The sequence below is a fragment of the Ixodes scapularis genome, unplaced genomic scaffold (genome assembly GCF_016920785.2).
Source record: "Ixodes scapularis isolate PalLabHiFi unplaced genomic scaffold, ASM1692078v2 PGA_scaffold4__175_contigs__length_147842914, whole genome shotgun sequence".
In the NCBI taxonomy this organism is placed as follows: domain Eukaryota; kingdom Metazoa; phylum Arthropoda; class Arachnida; order Ixodida; family Ixodidae; genus Ixodes; species Ixodes scapularis.
Genome location: NW_024609879.1, coordinates 121,182,346 through 121,200,329, shown reverse-complemented (window position 1 = coordinate 121,200,329; position 17,984 = coordinate 121,182,346). Strand labels below are relative to the sequence as shown.

The 17,984-nt window shown below is 46.3% G+C and overlaps 1 pseudogene; it reads left to right on the top strand.

Moving 5' to 3' along the window:
* Positions 1 to 3,449: 3,449 nt before the first annotated feature.
* The window catches only part of LOC8043377, an 83,003-nt pseudogene continuing 68,468 nt past the window's right edge, over positions 3,450 to 17,984 (top strand).

Here is a 17,984-nt window from a genome sequence, read left to right as displayed (position 1 = left end):
ACTACAAATTATCACTAGTAAGATAAATTCAGTTACGAAATTTTACAAGCTGAAACAGCAGTTATCATGAGAAAACTCGCACGCACATTGCGAGCGTACCCCATGTTCATCGGCGGCACAGCGTTCGGTGCGTGCTTCATTCACGAAATGTTCCGAGCGAAGTCGAGAGGATGGCGTTGAGGAAACGTCTTTTCGGTTTACGGACGCAAGCAATCCACTGCCCCCGGAGACAGGAGTCATGTGGAAAGCGATGGAGTTCAAAGACATTGCAGCCGCTCTCGCCTTGCTGGATTCCTTGCAAGCTACATATGTCCTCGGACATTATTCTATGCTTTCTGTTTTTATTCGTGCACCCTATGACCCAGCAGTGGTGTCCCGATGACCGGGCGACTGTTGCCATCGAAGCCTCTGGCTTTAATTAAGTTTGCGAGTTTAAAACAGAAAAGAAAGCGCGAACGAAGTTCGCGCAAAGCAGACACCCAACACCGGTGAAGCCTCTCATCCGGGACTTTCACTCTTCCTACACAATCAGAAAGGGGGAAAGCGCCGGTAGCTCTTTCCCCTTTTCTCTCTCGCCCTCTTTCAGTAAAACGGTCACCGCGGACTACATGGATCGTAACGAATGCATCACGACGGTCGTCGTGCAGCTGTGCAGTCATCCGCCACTCCGAAATGCGAGACTGTAACACGCAAAAGCCACCGTGTGGCTTTTGCGTGTTAAAGCCCGTTCACACTCTTACGACCTCTTAAAACTGGGTTCCTTGAAACCTCTTACAACGGATGGACGGATGAATACGGCTGAGCCCTTTGGATCGGGCGGTAGCTTACGCCGCCTAGCTATTTTGTTTTACCATTTAAGCTTAGAATATTTAAATGTGAAATCTATATTCACTCCGCAGTGCAAAGAAAGTGAGGCTATGAAACCCCTTGCCATCAGTGAATAAGAAAATACCTAGTTTTCTCTCGCTTTCTGCCACCATTCACTTAATCTTTGCTTGGTAATCTCTACAGTCTACGAGAGGACACACTGGCGCCTTCTATTGGGTAGCAGTGCAAACTTGGCAGTCCGGCATATTTTCTATTTCTCTCGCGCATTATCCTTTCTTTCTTGGCTCGAAAAATTTGTCAGTGTTATAAACGAGCCTTTCTTTTAGGTATTACGCACATTTGACCTCGGAAATACCGCGAAACCTTGGCTCTTGTGAAATGCAGTTCCAGGGCCACCGCATAGATGGCGCCAGCGTGCCAGTGTCTTCTCTCTTCCTAAGAAATTTTAAGAGGTTTTAACAAGTCTCGTCTCTCTCAGTCGTACTCGGTTGCCAGAGTGTCTAGGTTAGGCCCCAGGAGACTAAAAGCGCACGTAGAAACGGGTGGAGAGGGGAAAGCCAAGGGCCAACGCAAAATTTCATCCTTTCCAAAGTTAAAAAAAAAAAATGAGCACGTTTGTGTTTTTGGATTTTACCGCTGGGGCAGTTATGGCGCTGCCTGAGCGGACCCCTTAGAGTAACTGTTTAGGCTCTGCTTGGACAGCCTATTTATTGACGACGCTAGCGAAATCGACGCCGCGTAGCGGCAACGCCGAGGAGCTCAAGAGAGGAGGTCGTTTCGACTCCGTCGTCTGCTATCGCTGCTTGGTTCTCGTAGGCAGTATAGAAACAAACATCGTTTCCTGTAATTATTTTGCTGCGAAATAATTGACTGTCTCATGGAACGAGCCGACGTCACCAGCTTTGAAGCCGCGCCAAACGGCACCTAAACCTCTTTCTCCAAGTAAAGCCGAAATCTGGTGGCTCCCAGCTTTGAGGCCACGCGCAAAAGCCTAGCTAAACGGCAAATAGTTTCCTTGATCCCAAAAGGGCGGAGCGAAGCCGGAATCTGATGGATTTCGGCTTCGGTTTTATTGGCTGGCGCGCGTCATAATCTCAAGGAACGAAGCTCCCATTGGCCGCTGCGCGTCAGTTTCAACGACAGCCACCCCATGGTGCTGCGTGTCCGCGCCGCCAGAGCGCCGGTAACACGAAGCGTCTCGCCGCCGAACGAGGCAGCGGCTCCACGCCCAAGGTCAAAGCGGCGAGGAGAGCGCGCGCTCGGCCGTCGACGCAAGTACGCCGCAGTCGAACTAAGAGAGCGGAAGAACGACATGCATGTTTGTTATCCCGCCAAGCCCTAGAATACGAGCAGGAGCGGCCGGTCCCGTAATATATTAAGAGATCACGCAGCACTATGGGTTGGAACGACGTACCTAGCCACCCACGCATAAACAAGTATCGAAAGAGCAGGAACGACATCACTTGGCCCTCAGGCTAGCACGTTCCCCCATCCCACTAAACGCCATACATTTTTCTCCACCCTCTATTGCCCGTTATGCCGCTTTTGCGGAGGTTTAGGATGCGACCTAAACATTACCCATTGCAATCGTCTAATCCTTTCCATTCTTTACACGAGTTTTGGGAAAGAGCACTGACCAGCTCCAACCTCGATGACCAGCTCATGGCTGTGGAAGCAGGGAAAGCTCAAGGCGTCTTGGACCAAGGACTCCTCCCCATCGCTTTCTCAATAAAGATGTCTCTCTCTCTCTCTCTCGCATTCACAACTCATGAGAAGTGCTTGGGTGTACCTCGAGCTTTTTTATGCTTCTGCCGTGTCATTCCTGCGTACTGACTAGAAGAAGGTTTCTACCGTCGGAAAATCGCTTTGTTTTCATATGTAACACCGATTTTACGCTCCAGTGCGAGAAATTTATGGTGGTCCGCGTGCTGAACGACGAAAACAACCTCCTTTCGTCCGCCATTCTGCCTGATCAGCGCGCCCCCTATACTTCGCTGGAGTTGTGAAAACAGTTATTAAGTTTCCCTAGGGCCTCCTGCATCGGTGATGTTGCCCCTGCGCCTTCTCTCTTCCTTGTTCATCCTTTCGCGTTTACTGCGGTCAGATGCTTTCGCGACAGGCTTTGCAAAATAAAGGAGGCCATGCCACTACACCTCCTCCAGAACACTGTACTCACGCACACGCACACACTCGGACAGATGTACGAACACACGCACACACACCCGAGAAATTTAACCCCGAGTTTAGGGCGTGAAATAAAAAGCGGTGAGCAAGGTCAAAATAGTAAATATAAAACACAGCCGACGGGCGAGCCAACCGTGATTTTTTACAGCAATTGACCGTGTACGCCTCTTTTAGCGCTAAAAATATTTCAACGCGCCTCACACTTACTTACATTGTACTTAAACTGTACATTGCTCTTACATTGTACTTGCACTTGTATTGGAATTTTTTCCTTGATGATAGTGAGAGAAGTCATAGTGTGTAAGCTCCTTCGTGTTGTGGACACCCATATTGTGAATGACTTTGCCTTCCATTTGGGTGCTCACAAGAAAACAAAAATATAAATTTTCTCGTCCTTAATATGCGCTGTATTGCGCGGAGAGAAGTTGTGAGCTGAGATGGAGAGACGGCTGATGTGGCAGCTGTGCGCGCTGCTATTTCGCGCTTCTCATCATTTTTGGGCTGCAATTACGGATGCATGTGAGTCAGCTTTTCCTTGCAGCTAGAATATTTATTTTTTTTAGCGCAGAGACAAAAACGCTCTCGTCAGCAAAAACAAATTAAGATTAAATTCAGCCGACAATTGAGATAATCTGGTAAAGCAATTTGACTGTCTCTTCGCCATTTCCCAAAATGGTTTTAAATCGTATCTGGAGAAAATTGTCTCGGTGCCGCCGTAAGCCAATTCAGCGACACAACTTCACTGCCACCGTAAACCATTTCAGCGACGAAATTCCTTATACCAAGTCACTTCCTTCACCTTCTTCTTTCTCGTTGTGTATAAAATCGTCACTTGTGAGTTAGCGCCTGCCCTGTCCTTTTCTTCGTTTGTTTTTCTCTTAGCGCTATTTGTCATTTAGTATGTATAACCAACCAGCCCGCCAGAATATTTTGATCCTTACAAGTTGCACAGTGTATTTTAGAAAAAATGAAAGACAACGGAATATGCGATGAATTTAATTACGATAAATTGCGAAGTACTCTCAATAAAATGTATTTTCAGGATACCAAATTACCAATCAGTGTCTGAAGTACCGCTACTTGAGCAGACTAATTGAGAAAATTTCAAATCCGTAGCCTCTGCGGTTAGTTCATGTAAGATGAAGATCAAAGATAACGCATCTGTAGACGGTGCATTGTTTCCGGCTGTAATCTGCTGTGAATGCTTTTATACATCAGAGTTCTTGAAGAATGGCTCTGTGAGACTTTTTTTAAAATTCAGTTTCGCTTTAACCGCAATGTGTCCGCCCTTATAGGGAAGGTATTCTCTGCATCACCGTCACTGCGCCAGAGCGACATGATTTTGGCATGATTGCCTGTATGTACAACAGGACGGAGCGGGGCATGAATTCCGTGCTTCCGCTGCCGACTCAAGAACACACATGTGGCTATGTGCTGCGAACAGACGTTGAAATTCGCATTGCGGCCTCAGTTTTCGCGCGGTGCCAGAACAACAGCGCTATAGTACCGCGCGCAAAAGTATACGCGCGCGAACTTCGTCGGTATTTCGCCGCATATTTCCTTCCATGGAGCACAGTAACTATATTTTTAAGACATTACTTACCACGATACAAAATTTGTTGTAAACAATTAACAGCCATGCCCAGAATACAATCAAAGAGATAGCTCCGACATATCACGGCAAATTCATTGGGAATCCGCGCCGCGTTCACGCACTGGTGAACGAAAGTGTTCAGAACAAAATGAACATCTGACCATTTTGTTCCGAACGCTTTTATTAGTTTTTTCTTTGTTCCGAAGCGCGTGAATGCGTGTCTCCCGGCAGGAGCTCTTGGTATGGATAGTGCTACGACGTCATTCCGTTAACGGCTAGAGCCACTAAATCAACTGCGCTATCGCCACTCCGTTCCCCGACATTGATGTGGGCGCCGCCATTTTGGTACGTGTGCAGAGCAGACGCAACTGCCGATCGTCATGATTGAAAAGTGGGACTTCCTCAGCATTATATTCTGTGTTAGGGAGCTCATGTAATATTGCATTTCTTTGCCACGACTTGTTTAAACATTTGTGGAGGACGGAAAAGCCTTTCCTGCGATTTCAGATATAGCTTCAGGTAACTGGCAGCCATGATTTTAAGCCACAATATAGCCAGTGTCCTTACTCTGAAGCGTAGCCTATTTAGGGGCGCTATTGTCGCCTATTTGTCTGTTATATTCCAGATAGCGCGTGCAATAGACATCGCGTAATAAAAACAAAAACAAAAAAGTATCCCCGCATTTTTTATAATAGAGTTGGCAGTAAAGATCGGTTCTTGAGATAACCGGCTATCCGGTTATTCGAATTTAAAGTCCCGATAACCGGATATATGGATATCCGGTTATCCGGACTTTCGAACTTTCGTTTTCGAAAGTTCGAAAACAGTTCAAATGATTTTCGAACTGTCTTAAAATTTGCGTTAAAACGAACCTCATCGAACGTCTACGAACATGGAGGAAAAATATTTTTTTCTGAAATTCGAATTATTTGGAAGTAGGAAGCAAATAAAAATAGCAACAACAACAAGATGTTTGCTTCGTCACAGAATCGGCAAACTTCAATGGATGGACGGTTAGAGCGAAGCGGTTAGCCAATTGGCTACAGGATAGACTCATATAGCTTCCTCGCTCAGTTCTGGCCGAGAACGTGCACGCCTCGTCGCCTCGTCGCCAAAGCCCCTTGTATCGTCGTAGGTTCAGGCTGCGAATGCGATCGGCGTTTTCAATGGACCTGTGCTGGTTATCCTTCGACGTCGGCGAAACGAACGCGTGCATGCCGGCGTAGAACGATGTCCTTCGTCCATTTCGCAGCGCCCCGCCGTAGACTCGAGCGCGGTGGTGGGATCAAAGCAGCGATTCGTAGCAGAAAGTTGTCCCGTCGTAAGTTCAAGAAAAAGAGGAAAGGCTGTAAATAACGAGTGGAAATAAGCATATATTTGTGTACCCAATGTCAAACAAAAAACAGTAAAAGAAAAGAAAAAAAAAAGAGAGACCTTAATGTCGCGTTTGTCGAATCATCCGCCGGCCGGCTTCGACGGATTTGATGCACTCTCGCTTTGCAGCAGCCTTCCACGTCCATTCACGTATAACATCGAAGGTAGCGGATGATTTGCAAATGACGCCGTTTACGCGTTGGAAGTTGTAGCGCACTTCGAATCAATATTCCGGGCTTAAACATTGTTTTCATCACACACTGCTTCTACATTTTTCATTTGTTGCTTCGAGCGAAACGGCAGCCGGCGAAATATGACTACCACATGATTATATACAGAGTTCAAACCCGAGGTCGTCCTGAATTCTAACGAACTCTACCTCATGTTCGTCATTGTGCTTCAAGCTTTGTCTGTCACCCCGTCAAAGCGCGTTCTGCTTTTTAGGAAGCTTCTCGGGGTAGTGTGCAGAGCCGTCCACTCGAGCGCACAGACGTGGTGCACACCAACACGAATTCCCGGGGACACCAAACTGAACGGGGAGAGCAGCACACGACACACGGCAGATTCAAATCTCAGAAATAGGCATTGCGCACACGTTCTGATTAGCACGACACACCGATTCCCGAATGGGGCGATTGGCAATGGGGCGCCCGCGCGAGGTGTGTGTGTGTGTGTGTGTGTGTGTGTAGGCGTTGTAAGAGGAGATTAGGGGGAAAAGTGAGGGCCAGCCGCCTGCGCGAGGGCTAGCGTTCAATCAACTCACTGCACTAGTACCGCTTGCGGGAATGCGCCTCGACTGGTGTGGTTGGTTCCGGCGCAGGGAGGCGGGCATGTCGTGTTTTTTGCTTGCGTTTCTGCACATTGGAAACCTTTTTTTTTGTTTTTCATCTTTCTCTTTGAATAAAAACACTTTCTTGAAAGAATTACGATGGGTTAGTGATAATACAAGTTATTTAGCCTGCAGAGAAAAAAATTGCTCCTCTTACTGGAGACTCAATCACAGATAGGTTACCGGTGATGTCACCTGCCGCGCGTTTTCAACGCTTTGTGTTGAGACCGGACGTTGAGAATTTTTTCCCGGTCGAAGTGTAATATGATGCGCTAATATTTCGGGGCTGCTACTTTTTGCTCGAGTAGCCCGATTCACGAATGAGCTAAGAACATAAATAGAGAAAAAGTTGAAATACCAATAGAGTTACTCGGTTATACAAATATACAGATACTCAAATATTCGCAAACGTTATCCTGTACCGGAATCGAGATTTTCGACGGAAATGAATGTTTCGCCATCAACAATATATCATTATCAACGACTACAGCATCAACAACAGGCGTAATTCCCAGTGGCGGAAATATCTCAGAACAGCTCTCGCTGTAAAAAAGACAATCGCAAGCGTCATATAACAACGTTTTCCTGCCCTTTATGTGTGCGGAGCATCTGTCTGCGTGACGTCTGAAATCAACTTATTTTCAGCCCCTACAAATTTCATAACAAGATGTCGTTCCTGGCGGCACTCCTGCATTGAGTTCCAGTTCGAAGTAAAATGATTTTACAAATCTACGAGGGCGTGCTGACGTGTCATGATCGGCAGTCTCGAGTTTTCAGTCTGTTCCTTTCGATGGTGCTCCTGTGCTGTCTCGATTTCGGTGAGTGTAAAGTGGGCTGGAAGAATCTGTGGGTTACGAAAAGCGCATCGACTTTTCTTTACGGGATCGGTGACCGAGCGTGTGGGCGCAGCGCAGCTCGGAGCACGTGGAACGAAAACTGGCGCTGAAGAGTCTAGGAATCTTTGTTTTAATCCCCACCCCTACCCGATTTGATTTGGGTGAGCATCGTACACACACAGCGAAAAAGTACACCCCTGGACGTGTAAACCGTTGTCCCAGGGCGGACTCCCCAAATGGTGTTGGTTTTACACGCGAGGCTCGGTGTATTTCGTTTGCACCCGAGGTCTCGTGTAAAATGAACATCTTTGAACGTGTACTTCGTTCTGCGGTCACACGTCTACGGGTGTTTTTTCACAATGGCGGCCGTTTGACGTAAGACGGGTTCTACGGGCGAGGCCCAGCGCTTTACACGGCTTTTCGCCGCAGCGAAAGCGTAGTTTGCACGTGTTCGTTCGTAATCGTCCATACGTGCTGAAGTACCGCAGGCATTCACCCCCAAACGCCGACGCCGTATCCATTACGGCGATTACGCGACAGTGGGAGCGACCATCGACTGCATCCAGCAGCGTGTTTCCCCATCGAGCAGGTCCCGTTCGCGTGGCGGTTCAGCCGATCGCCGAGGCCTCAAGCCGGTTGCATTGTCACCGACGCCGGGTAATTTCCACAGGAGTTATCTTTTCGCGACCACAGACATGAACTTTATTGAAAAAGCCCGTTTGCCGTGAGCGACGACGAATAGCTCCGACACCGACCCGACCGGCGTTACCGACGTCCCGCTCACCTCTTTACCGCGAGCAAAGTTGCACGCGACGTTTCGACGTATCCACTCATATCTCGTGTGTACGCAAATTTTGCGGCTTTCCGGGTACGAATCTGCTACCGAAACGGCCAGCGTACGAAGTCGAACTAAAGCCGGCGTTACGCGCCATTTAAACACCCGGTTACTTTTCTACTAGACTGTAGCTATAGTGGTGTAGTTCCTTACACACTAAATGGACTACGTACGAACAAAGCTAAAATAAAATTGGGCGGCTGCTTGCGCCATCCAGTGAGTATGCGGAAAACTACAAAAATGAAAGACAGCATTTTTGTAAGTGACACGCTGGAACACCGACGGCACATACCTACACGTACATCACAGCACATGCCACAAGATCAACATACAAACACATATACATGCACGAACAACAAACAGAGGCACTAACAACCCGACACTCCTACTCAAATCTATTAGTAACCCGCTCGGTATATATAGCAGACTTTTTGTTTCAGACGAAGGTCCGGTGACCCCCACCGTATTTTACATGAACGTAACGATACTACACAATTATTACTTATATAGTAGGGTGACATAAATATAATTTGGGAAAGTACACATTTCTCTTAGTCTAGATTATGGCTAAAAGACACCCTATATTTTAAAAAAAAATGTTTCGAGCTAGCCAAAATGTAGCAAAATCTGGTTTCGTTTTCGGAAGTTCGAGCGCTAAAGGCTGGAATGCGCTAGCGAAGTGTGTGCTTGCTTCTGTCAAACTATAATCCATTGTATGACGCTCTCAAAGCTGCTGGCTGCAGCCCCCGTCTTGGTTTAGGGTTTGATTTACACGCGCTCCCGTGGAAATGAAATTATGCGCGCTCGAGTCGATATTATTGACAGCGTGAAGTATAAACCGAATGTAAACGATTTTGCGAGCGACGAGAAAAGCGACGGCGACCCGCTTCGCTGACGCTCGGTCACTCGCGCGACGACGCAAGCCGCATGAAAGCGGAACGATGTTTTCTAGAAATCCAAAAACCGAGTGACGCGACGAGCGATAGTAAGAAATCTTCGTAATACGTCGCTGACTCGTCGCTGTCGCCGTCGCTCGCTAAATCGCTTTATGCAGTTCAGCCTTTATACTCACGCTAGTGCCGACCTGCATTACCCGCTGAGCCCAAGCAAGCGATAAGGATATTCAAATATGTCACAACAGTGGCGTGCATTCGCTAAGAAAAAAGACGTCGGGATCCGTTACTTGTTCTGCTGTCACCTTGGCGAAACGGTCACTAAAGAGAAACTAGTCAGTTTGTTTTATCAGAGATTATAAAAACCTTATCTAGCCACTGTTATGCACAAAAGCACTCTGGAATTTCATATAAATAGTTTAGAATAAACTGAACACAATCGGTAACTTAATTTTCCAAGCATAATAATAAAAAAAAATCTTAGAAAACAATGTATTTTTAAGGTGTTTCAAATAAAAACAACTGAAAAAGGAGCCTTATTTCAGCTGCACATCACGTAAATACTTTGGGAAAAAAATATCTATTGAGAAGTAGGTTTTGCAATCTCTAATTTGCTTCTTTCAACTTTCCAGTTACTTTATGCGTACTTGCAGATTGTATCCTGACAAATCTAGACAAAATTGTATAAAAAGTAAGTCTATATAAAATTTATAGCTTAATTAAATTCACATTTGTTTGATAATGTTCAATCTTAAATATGAGTTTTATATTTCACATCTATTATTACAAATGATTGAATTACATGCTGCTTGATGCATGCTGTGCCGCCCCCCCCCCTTTTAAATATATATATCCTGTATATTTGCTGGTTAGTTGTTGTAAACCTCTTAATGTCGTGTTATTTGTTTGTTGTTGTAGGTGTGTGAATGCATATGTTGTACCCCACTCCTACTTTGGCCTTCAATGGCCAGTAGTATCCTCTAAATAAATTTAAAAAAACAAGTGAGCAGTAAAAATCTGGAAGACAAAAGTAAACACAGAGCCGTGCAAAAAGGCATTCAGTATATGAAACAGATACAGATATGGGCCTCTGGCGGTCCATCGGTTCAGCCTCCACACCGCCTAAAGATGGCAGTGTTGCAATATTACGAACCAGCGCACAGGTAGACAGTTACCCAAAATCCAAACACAAAAAACTCACATCAGCGCTGTGCGAGTGTATATTTTTGTGTATTTGGATTTTGAGTAACTGGTCTACATATGCGCTGGTTCGTAATTATGCCGTACCAACTTGCCCAATCTGCCGTATTAATAGTGTTGCAAAATACTTAGATCAACTATAATGCTAATGACTGCAGTGTATAAAAGCAAGCTACTCGTCGGAACGAGCTTGACGGTACAAGAATAAGGAGAATGTTTTCACAGTTAAACTCAGTCTGTTGCACCGTCTCTTCCGTCCTCAAAATCGAAAGTGCTACAGATTGGTGACCTGGACATGATGATTGACTCCGAGCACCTGCTATCCAGGGGAATGTTCTTCGTGGCCAAGGGCACGGCAATGGCTCTGCCTTTTCGGACGAAAATGCAGTAGGCACATATTCAACTTTCTCAGCCTCCACATCTGCAGCGCCTCCGCAACCACCTCTGCTCTGTCGCATCTAGCACCGGCATCTCCCAGCAATGGGCTGCGACCACCTTGCTTGCCCCACCGGCTTGGCAAGTGAATATTCATCGACATCTTCACACTGTTCACAAGGCATGTCGCTAGCCGACCAGGGTCTCCTCATCGTTGCCATGTCAGGCATTCGCTCTCAGTTCGGTTCCTCATCTTAGGGGATGTTGCATCGGCCCCGCAGTCGGCCGGCATCCCCCTTTCAGTACGAGGCTGTACACTCCAAACTGATCGAGCCGGACTGAAAGTACGACAGGGTCGATTTCCCCCGTCTGCTGCCTCATTTCCTGACCTCGGCGTCAACTACCATGCACGGCTTCCAAACGCTAGCTCTCTTTCCTGCTCTGTAGTATGTCATCCTGCTTGCGGTACATGTCAACAGCGACGACACCTCTCTGGAGCTGCAATCACTTCAACAAAATCGTGCCATTCCTCACAGTGCAGAGCTGAGGGCGATAGCTCTGCGGCAGTCTATCGGTTCAGCCTTGGCATCGCCAAAGATGACAGTGCTACTCATACTCGTCGCCACGAGCTCAACGACATGAGAATAAACAGAATGTTTTTATTGCTCGGAGTCGGTCGCAGCATCTTTTCCGTCCACAACATCGTATACTCTATAGGTAGTAAGCAAGAGACACACTTCAGATGAAAAAAACAAATGCTCAGATCACACATGCCGCGGGTGTCCAAAATTATCCATCATGTTGAATATTGTTTTGGTTTTTTTAATTCTAACAGAAGACAAACATCATTATCGCGCAATCAAAATGAATACTTACGAAACACCTAAGTCGCAGTGTAAGTGCTCATCGCTGAGCTGCGGCTGTGGCATATATTTATTTAAAAGTACACCGATGATAAAACCTTCAGGTTTGGCAACAATACCGAGATTACAACGGTTGTTGTCCATTATAAAATACAAAAGAAATAAAAAATACCGGAAACAATGCAAGGTACAAATCTGCACAACAGGCTTCCGAATTCAACTACTTCGTCGTACTGGAGTTTGTTACAGTAATAACAGCTTTGGATGGGCTTTGAGGACAGAATTCACACTGAACTGGGTGCCTTGGTGACTGTCACCAGTGTTGAGGAGTTGCCACTCCAGAGTTGGAACGATTCCGCACTTCCACAACCCTGGAATCGAATGCAAATAAAATGGTGGCAGCACTGGAATGGAATGGGAATGAAATTAGTAGTTACATTTTGCCCAGAATAGAGTAGGAATGGAATAGGCTTTGTTCTAATGCGAGCTGCTTAGATGCCGTCAAAGGGGCTTTCGAAACGGCATTATTGCACTTAGGTAACTGACGGTTTGGTTATCTGACTGCTTATGTTCCTTCGAGGATGAAAGTGGCAACCCCAGTGAAGCAACCCAAACTGTAGAGTTGTAGGCTGACAAGGGCAATTTACTCGATCTTAATCCAGGGTAAGGGTTTTGTACCTCAGCGTTCCAAAACCTACCCGTGCCCAGCACTTTTCAATCTGTGTTGTCACGTGACACGACCCACCGGAGTAACTCGGATCTATTTGGGTAAGATTTGGAACACAGCCAAAGTGTCGTTCCTGGCGCTGCGAGATGCAACCATAAGGCTGTTGGGACCATGTGTGATTACAGCACCAGTTGCAGGCCACCAGGCAAGGACAATGTCACACCGCCCGCATTTCGTTAATACACGTGACTCCTCACTTATTATGTATCTCGTAAAAGTGGAGGACATATGCGGTTCTTTTGTGGAAAAGATGGGCGACTTAGTTTTCCTCTCTGTTATGAGGCTTTCACACCTGGTGGTGCGATCAATATCTGCAGCGCCCCCATACCAATTGCCACTAGTGCTATGTGCGACCAACGCTCAACTTAGTAAAATCAATGATTGCGGGTAGGGTTTTGAATTTTGCAGTTGTCTACGCATTTCACAACGCCAGCTTTACGCCGACGTTATTTTCCGGTAACTTAGTACTAGCTGTCAAGTGCCATTTTCACAATTGGGAGGGATTGAGAGGAATGGAATGCAGCAGTTCAGCCATTCCAGGAGTGGGGATGGGCCCAGTTTTTCCTTTCCAGGAGTTCAAAGGAATGGAATTAGTATTAGAAAATTCCAATTCTCTGCAATGGAGTTGGGTGGAATGGGGAATCTTTTGTTTTTTTGCACGCCGCCTAGAATGTTTGAGATGACTCGAGAATCTTGTTTGTTCGAGCTCGGAACCTTCTAGATACCTACGGGCTTACAAGAAGAGCTTCGCATGGCTGCTCGGGTCAGTTGTCCTTTTGTCGCTGTCAAAGTATGTGCGGTCTTTGTTACTTTATGTTTCTCGGCACAAGTTCGCTGCATTTAACATTGATCTAAAGTTTTATTAATCAAGTTTGTTTTTGTTCATGACATATTGGTGGATGTGCAGGGTAACGCAGTCTATGCCCATAAAGCGTACCATCTGTGAACACGATAACTCTGAAGACGACGATCGTGAAGGCGACGTCCTTGAAATCATCCGAGGACGACTCCAACTGTGACATCAACGACGACTTCAACTATGGCCTCGGAAGCGACCCGGACAATGAACTTGACAAAGCCCCTGGCTACCACACTTAGACGAAAACATCATGACGACTTCTACGCTGATCATGAAACGGACGACAACTCCAAAGACCAAACCCAGCTACAATGTCAACAACCAACCTGACAACAGCCTCGATGACAAACAGTCTTCAACCGTGATGACGAGACTGATGACGACACTAATGATGACCCAGGCGAAGACTCAATCAATTTCATGGAAGACGATCTCGACTACGGTTTTGACAGTTACCCAAGGACAATCCGGACGATGACTTTAAAGGGCAACTCCGGCCAAAACTCGAAATTAAAGAAATTACTGGTATCGCTGTAGTGACACAAAATACGACCCCAGCCAAAATATTACGTCCGTGGGATGCCGCATTCTCAACTAATGCCAATAATAAAAATGTGACCCGCCGCGAGCCGCTGCACCTTAGCGGGCGGCTAGCGGGTTGCCGATCACTAAAGCAACATTGGGCCGTGACGTCAGTATCGTTCTCTTTTTTTCCTCCAGTCCGAGCGTTATGCGGAGTGCGCTTCTTTGAGCCGCTACCACCGCTACTTGGACTTGTGATTGTCATGTTTAGCCGTTGCTTTTATCTGTAGCCCGTGTAGCTTCGGTATAGTCTTTTGTTTATTTGCTTGTGAGGACTCAAAGACTGGTTTTAGCGAGCAACTCGTAGCGCCCAAGACTGCCCAGCTGTTCCTCGAAGGATGCCGAGTACAACTTGTAGTGCTGTGGGCTGCTCAAACAACCCGCTGCACAACCCGGAGGTGCTTTTTCACAAGTTTCCAACGTACCAGAATTGAAGAAGGTGTGGGTAAACGCTGTTCGACGAGTGGACTTTGGCTTTTACGCGCCCAAGGAAAAAAGAACGCAAAAACAGACATGTACAGCCCTAACGCAACAGCCCGTGCCGGAAAGCCTCAAAGCTTTGTGTCTGTTAGTGACCCGCAGCGCGAAAGCGAGAGGGCCCCCAGTACTGTACTTCACTGGCAGCGCGTCGTAGAGCAACGCCGCTCCATCCACGGAGCCCCGATGACAATTTAGGCCTAGTGACAGAGTACGGAAGACCGCACACACGACGACAGCCGCTGAGTACGGTACTGAACGAGTTCACTCGTTTTCCAGTCGCTACCTTTTGGGTATACTAGCGACAAGTACGGCATGGCGCATGCACGGAGGCAGCGGCCGCCGAGTACGGCACTGTATGAGTTTACGGGTTTTCCAGTCGCTAGCTTTTGGGTATACGCACTAACTCTTCCTACATATGCTGGATAACTACAACGTATACAGATTTAAAATAAAATCAGCTTACCTCCTACCTTTAGACGGCTAGCACAACAGAAGTAGCTGCTGCTCGGCCTGCGTACTTGTTGAACGAGAACGATCCTGACGCCACGTTCACATAGCGGCTGATTTCTAGTGCTGCCAGGGCCTCGAGCGGCTAGTTTCGGTTTTGTTGGCCGTGCCCCAAACAAAACTTTGAGGCGTCGATATCTTTAAAACTACGCACAATAACGAGGAAAAAATTACACCTTGCAATTCAGGGACGCTGACTGCACTAAAAACAGTCACAATCCCAAAATTGAAAGTATGGTCCGGAGTTGCCCTTTAACGAGAACCACGACTACAAACTTGACGGCGACCTTGATGATGAACCCGATGACGATATCTACGGCAAGTGTGGTATCTGCCACGAAGACGAACAGGACGACGACGCCTGGTATGTCACTCAACGAACGGAGGAAGTTTGCCAGCTTGGTCGCATTTTGATGCAAGCCACAACTTCCCGACGATGACTGCTACAATCTTTGTCGCCACGACGCCCAGTTTCAGCCTGGCTACCCACTTTGATTCTAAACACAAATTCATCGTCGCAGCAAGAAACTGTTAAAGTGGTGCTTCGACCTCAAGGTTATTCACTACATGAGACCTAAGTTGTAAGTAGGGTTCCGTGTTTTCGGAGTTTATTTTTCGTCAAAATCGGAGGGTGTTTTTCGGAGTTTATTTTTTGCGGAAGATTCGGAGTTTATCGGAGTTTACATTTGTTTGATATTTCCAATTCTCCGAAATTCGGAGTTTAATTTCACAGTGTTTCCTATTGAAAATAAATATGTAAATAATAACCGGATGTAAACGTATGCCAAATAAAAAATAACACGCGCTTGTATCGATTAAAATTTCTTCAGTTGAATTTGACGTTCGTGTCACTATTAATTTGTGCCACGACAAAAGTCGCACACAAGTGTGGCTTCGATAAACTTCGATAACTTAAAATCAATAAACTGCCGGAGGTAGCCGCAAGGAAGCTCGTAGTCATCCCACCAATCTATCCCGCAGCCGCGCGAGGTGGAGTGGTTAAGGATGTAACAGAGAAGTTTCAACTGCCCCTCTTTCCTATTTCACACAATCTCTATGGTCCCTAGCTTTCACTGTTACAAAAACATAACTTCTCCTTTCTTCAAATCACAAATCGGATGGCTCCAACTGGAAACCAAAAGAGTGGCTTTTGACGTGACCCGATTGTATAATGAATGACCTGTTGCCCTGAATCAACCTCGACGAGACAAGCGGCAAGAACCCTTTTGACAACGGTCTGAGATTTGGAAGATAATTATGGTGCCATTTTCACAGGACCATTGACTCCGTGCTAAACAAATTGTTAAAAAAAGAAAAAAAAGAAGTGTTTTTTTTGTTTGGGGGGGGGGGGGGGGGGAGGGGTGGCATTGGCACAAAAACATTCGGAGTTTATCGGATAAATCCGAATTGACGAAATATTTACCGGCGGGAGTTTTTCGGATTTATCCGAAAACACGGAGCCCTAGTTGTAAGTCGTTGGCCAATGGCACATCAACATTGTCACGCTGCCCTCTGCGACCCGAAGGCGATTCACGTCTTCCGACTCAACTGAACTAGGTATGCTCGGTAGGACTGTGAAAATCTGCTATTTACGTGACTCTGTATTTTGACCTAGTCTTGTTTAAGCTGTTAATTTAATTTTGTGTTGCATAGAGACGATGAGTCTTTCACAAGAGGGGAGTAATGCCACGTGCAAATAGCCGAGTCAGCAGCGTGATCGACTGTCATGCCGCTGACCCCACCAGCGCATGTCCTTCTTTCTTTTGTTTGCGTGACTGGAATGATGAGATGACTTTAAATTTTTTTTTGTTTGAGCTCAGAAACTTTTAGATACCCACGCACTTACAAAAGTACCTTCGCATGGCTGCTTGAGGCAGTTGTCCTTCCGACACCATCAAAGGTCTTTGTTAATTTATGTTTCTCAGCACAAGTTTGGCGCATTACACACTGATTTTAAGTTTAATAAATAAGTATGTTTTTATTCGTGACAATATTTAGATGAATTTTGATAATTCAATCTTCTGATATTTCAAACTAAAGTGTGTGGCTTCCAGGGCCCGTTTGCTCAAGCGCTAACCGCGGCTAAAGTTAGCCGCAGTACCTAGGAGAGGGATTTTGAAATCACGTGACTGGCTCGGCAGGGATGCAGGGAAACATGGCGGTGCCCCAGTGAGTGAGCGCCGCTCGCTTTGAAACTAATATGTCGTTGTAGCTGCATTATTGGGCGCGTTAGTCAGCAATGAATGGTGCCAGAGGCTTTCGCTTTGCCTTACCTCATTTAAATCGCAAAGCATGAGCATATGACCTCGCCGCATTTTTTAGATAGTCTTTCGATTCTGGCCATTCCTAAGTCTAAATGAATGCGATAAATGTTAGCATGGCAACGTCTTTGGAAAGTGGATTGCCTTGACTCAATCGGCCGGGTATTAATAGCACACAAAAGCAGACAGCGTCCCAATAGACCATAATAGACCTTTCTCTAAATTTCCCAAGCACCGAGGTGCATGCTACAAGTTTAGTTACACGCGTTGCACGTGCTGGCGTCTGAAGTAGTAACTGTTTTAAAGCAAAAAGTCTAAAACAAATTTTGTCTTGCACGTGCGTTGGTCAAATTTTTATTATGATTATTTACTTCGAATCTTTTATAAGAGGAAGGTCAGTGCGCGCGGACCGCAGAATTATACTTCCAGCATTCTTCTCGATGCTTGGGTAATTTAGAAAAAGGTCTATAGGGATGCTGTCTGCTTTTGTGTGCAATCAATACCCGACCGATTGAGTCAAGACAATCCGCTTTCCAAAGATGTTGCCAAGCCGACAATTACCGCATTAATTTAGGCTTAGGAATGGCCAGAGTCGAAAGACTCTAAAAAATGCGGCGAGAGCCTTGCTCATGCTTTGTGATGAAGTGAGGTAAGGCAAAGCGAAAGCCTCCTGCACCATTCGTTGCTGACTAACGCGCCCGATATTGCAGCTAAAACGACATATTAGTTTCAAAGCGCGCGGCGCTCACTCACCGGG